Raw genomic sequence first — 5,111 nt, 5'->3', positions numbered from 1 at the left:
TAATCATTTACGTTATTAATTTATACTATTTTAATCTATTGAATTATCTTTATATAATATTTTAATTATTGAGATGTTAAATACCATTTGTTTGATAATATCATATTAGTAAAAGAAGTTAATTCTTAATTTTAATTTTGAATTTTAAATAATATTAATTTGATCCTTAAATTTCATATAAAATTAGATTTGGGCATTTCTAAAATGTATGACCATCATAATCAATTTGTCATCCATTAAACACTGTTGCAAGAGAGAAATGGTTGTAGAACTCGATGAATATGCTTATAATCATTTACCAAAGCCACAACAACAAACTATTAAAAACACTTGCACGCTAAATGGTTCAACAATACACTGTCACATGTTCACAATCTTACAATATAGCATGGAGGGAAAATATTCGTTCCATCCCTCTAAAGGATCAAATTCCCTGACCCATTGTTGCTTTCTTCCTCAAGGTTCCTTCAAAATTGTAGCATAAATACAACAGAGTAGTCACCACTATATGGGAGCAACATGCGGATCCGAAAGCTTTAAAATTTTTGAGGTGTTTATCGACCTAAGAATTCTCAGCCCGCTGTGGAATTTGCTTCGGATGGTCCCACAATTTCTTGGAAGGCATCCATATCAATGGTCATCTCTTCAATATCGGCCTCCGCCTCTGTCATTACCTCATCCCTCTCTCCTTCCATAGGTTCAACCCCATTTTGGATCGAATTAGGCTCTGGTTGAGCTTTCACTTGCCTTTTCTGGTTCTGGATCTGGTGGCATCGTTTCCGGGTAGGGTTTGGTGCAGGCCGTCAATGCAGAGGTTACCAGCAAATTCTAAAAGTATTGAAAATTAAATACTTGACACTAAGTAGAAAAACATAACATACTAATGGAATAAGAAAACACAAAAATGGTTGACTACTGGTTTGCACTTCGTTGATTCTTTGATCAAAAACCCCATATCAGATTTCTGATATCCTTTTGATTTCTTCTGTTAAACTCATTCAATTATCTGGAAAGAATCCATCGTCCATGGAACATTGACATCTTATCAAAGGAAATAGTGGCAAAGATTGATCTGGACTATGGAAAAACAGCCAGTACATGAGGTAGAACAGCCTAAATACATGTAGAGTACAATAAAACTGTAACATAAAGTCCTAGAAAACTTGATCTCTCAACTAGCATATCTCAATCCTCCACAAACAGGGACAACAGAAGAGGCGGCAGGTAAGGCCTCAGTCCCCTCAAAATTTAGTCCCATTAGAAATTGTAAAAATTTAAATTAATACAATGGTAAAATTGAATTCACCAAATTTTTAATTCAATTTCGTCCCCCAAAATTCTGGCCTCATCCCTGATCATAAAGACTACATTGGACAATTTTAAAGAATTATAGGCATGGCCAAACAAATTAAAAATACATAAACTCAATCATCATATATAGGTCCATGATTGCACTCATTGGAATCAACAAAATTCAAAGGTCTCAAAACTTTCAATCAATGTTTAACTAAATAGCAGCAACTCTTTATTACCATACCTTTTCTAGTGCTAGGGCAAGCTTCGAGAGTTTGGATAGATGCTTCTTGCAGCAAGTAAGATCTGTTGAGCATAAAATTGTGCTAAAATAAATTATGTTGATAGAGTAAATAGAAAAGACATCACGGCATTTATCACTACAAGAATTTTGTTAGATCCCATACTAGACAGTTTAAGTTTGAAGTTAGTCGCTGTAATATCACAAAATGTTAAAATTACTCTTTTACAAAAATTCAGTACTGGCTGCATTTGCATAGAGTGTCAATTGAAATAAGAAGTCCTAATGAAAAAACAAAACCAATTTAGGAATAACTAAAATTATTAGTAAAAAGATGATTATCGTGGTAAATGAAGAACAAAGAGAAAGTACAATATCAACATATGTAATATACTACAAAGTAATCACCTCACAGATTCTTTGAAGGGTAAACGGTGGGCCCTCGATGAAACAATGAAGCTCTGCAAAAGGGAAAAAATGAATACTAGAACAAGAAGAAACCAAACAGAAATTTGAAACAATTGCTTCACATAATCAGAAAGACTCTACATGATAATGAATACACAAAAAATTACTACGGCAAAATACAAGAATCATCTCAGCATTCTATCATTGTTTCTCCTCCATCCCACTATCAATACAAATATGCACGTTAGCTATTATCACTGCTCCTTGTGACTCTATTCTAATCTGATTTCTTTTCCCCTTAGTGAGGGAGGCAGTTATTCGCTATTTTCTAAAGGTAATAGAGTATAGAGTTAAAGGAACTTTTTAAACTACTACTAGTTAACACTTGATCTAACAGACAAATGAAAGTGAAATCAACCCAAGAATCATAATTTTCTATTTCCTATTTCAGAAAGCTAGAGAAAGAGAGAGAGAACATGAACTATTCTTTATTTAATTACCTAATCCAGAACATGACTCCAAGGATACCATCAGTTAGTGCACTAGTAATACCTTCCAGGGGAATCACTAAGCAAAGAGGAAATGTAATATGCATCTACAAGAATGCTTTTGTTATTTTCCAGCTCAAGAATGAGAGAAAGATTCAAGGGTGTCCCTATGAATATCATCTGATGCATAGCAGCAAAAAAATGCAACTTCAACCTTGTCAACTAATTCACATCTAGAAAAACAACAAAAATGAGCCCACCCATCGCTAAGGTTATTTTTCCTTCTAAAATCACAAGAATGCTTTAATGGAAACTTTATTGCTCACATTTGGGATACATGAGTAAACATGGTTGGGGAAGTACCTTCATCTAGCCGTGTAACCAACCCTAGGTAAGTTTCACCTAGTGAAGCATTTTGTTCATCAATTGTCATTTTTGCCTCAGGATACTCCGATAGAACCTTATGATAAATTAGTGAAAGAAGTAAGAATAAAATCTAGATGAAGAAATACTGCTGAAAGAGAAACTATCAAATTTCACTATACACAAAGGGCAGTAAATCCATAACAATCCCAAGTTAAGATATAAAAATCAAAAGAATTCTATAACATTGTCAAAGTGATTAGAGAACATGAAAATAACCAGTCTCAATTGAAAGGATAGCATGCTCTTCAGTTTATCCCAATTATGCCTGCAACAAATACAGAAAATAAGAATTACAGTAAATCTGTATTTGTTCTCTTTCATATTCCCAAACCATAAAAACCGATGTTTGCCAAAAAAACGATGCATAAAACTATATGTGGAAGAATCAACTTTTACGTGACAGACAACTTTGGGATTTAAAAAAACTAATAGACACACAATCCTGTTCTCATAAACCATCAAATTCCCTCCGCATAAGCCAGCTCAAACCTTCTAAGGATGAGTCCATGATGGAAGACCCAATAAGCCTTTAAAACAAACTCCTGTTGGAAAGGAAATGAGTAATTTTAGCTTAGCAACTTGATTAGGCTGATAATTATATCTTACTACAATATTTTTGTATATTAAGTAAATATTTTCTAAATGAAATTCTGACAAGTGGCTATGTTGGATCACCTCACACATAATAAGATGCAAAGATGAAGAACTCTCTTGTATTGCTTCAGAATTAAAAATGGTAAATGATGGAGTCTGGAAAACACTTCCTCGGTTGTAAGTTTAACCTATAAGAGCTCCAAAAAATTCCTCTATAAAGGCGTGTAATTCTATTTTTGGAAAAGCTTTTGCATATATATTCGACCATATTATTCGGTAGTGTCGGGAGATGTACAAATGTCCTGAGATCCCATACAACCCTAATTATTCCCCCAAGTGTTTCTATTATTGATCTCTTGATTTAACTTACTATTTCATCAGGGAAGTCCAACTGAGAGATACAATTTACATCACTAAATCTTCAGCAGTAGTGCTCTTGTGACTACATAATGCCATCAAACTTAGGAATAGAAAAACAATTACCAAGCCTGAGAATACTTAACCTTCCTTTCCATCACATGATAGAGACACAAAAAACCTTAAGCACGAAAAGGGAATAACATTTCCTATATACAAAATTTTGAAGTTGTTGGCCAAGATAAGTTACATACCAACATGAAGAAGCGCTATTTCATGAACTCAAGGGTGTATGTTGGCCAACCCCAACTAAATTTTATGAATCACCAAGATGTTGGTTCACAATATTGTATAATATGAAGACACCAAATCCATATGCAAATAAAAATGAAGGGAAAAAGAAAAATCCCATACAAAAAATTCCCAGTAGTGGAAATAACTTGCAGTGTGCGCCTAACTTGTTCTTCGTCTTGTTCTTGTTCTTCTTCTCGTTCTTGTTCTTCTTCTCGATTAATCTCAGGGTTCGAGTCCGTGCCTCTAAAATCGCAACAAAATATGGCCTCTCATCCAGTCAGTAGAAGAATTCGGCAAATCAATATTAATTAAAAAAAAGAACAAATTAAAAAAAATCCTAAAACCAACCCATGATTCAAAACATGCTCCTGGTCGTGGTCATTTCCAGTGGAAGAATTTTCGGTGACAGAAGAAGCCTCCATTCCTACTTTGGATTGAGACTCGAGATTTCAGATTAGCGAAATTCCCCCCTGCTCTGTAGTATTAAGCAAAGGGAAAGGAGTAGGGCGAGCGGAAACCTATGCTCTTACTTTTTTCTCTTTTTTTGGTAAATTAGTATGTTTGGTAATCCAACTATTTCTCTAGTTCTGTTTTGATCAGTCAATTATTTTATTTTCAAAATTATACCTATACTTATGTTTTAGTCACCAGTCGTTAAAAAATAAATAGAACTACCGACTTTCTTTTTAATTTTTTCAATAATAATTTGATATTATCTTATGACACTTTAGCATCATCATTTTTTTTAACATACCAAAACATAATTTTAGGTTTGATTTAAAAAATAATAATTGAGTGACTAAATATATAATTTACCCTTATTTTCCCTATTACAAATATTATTTTGGATAAACTACCGTTTAACTCCCAAACTATCATTTTTATTTTGTTTTAGTCACAAAACTATTACTTTTTTCAAAATCATATCTAATGTTATGTTTTGATTTCATTTTGATCACTTGTCGTTAAAAAATTAACAGTATTGCCTGACATTTTAATTTTTTTCAATG

At 33.2% G+C, this 5,111-nt stretch overlaps 1 pseudogene; it reads right to left on the bottom strand.

The window, feature by feature from the left end:
- Positions 1 to 412: 412 nt before the first annotated feature.
- Positions 413 to 4,608, bottom strand: LOC120200709 (annotated as a pseudogene).
- Between the last annotated feature and the right edge of the window lie 503 nt (positions 4,609 to 5,111).

This window comes from Hibiscus syriacus, unplaced genomic scaffold (assembly GCF_006381635.1).
Source record: "Hibiscus syriacus cultivar Baekdansim isolate YM2019G1 unplaced genomic scaffold, ASM638163v2 tig00006449_pilon, whole genome shotgun sequence".
Taxonomy (NCBI): domain Eukaryota; kingdom Viridiplantae; phylum Streptophyta; class Magnoliopsida; order Malvales; family Malvaceae; genus Hibiscus; species Hibiscus syriacus.
The sequence above is the reverse complement of the archived record's forward strand: the minus strand, read 5'-3'. Positions and strand labels throughout refer to the sequence as shown.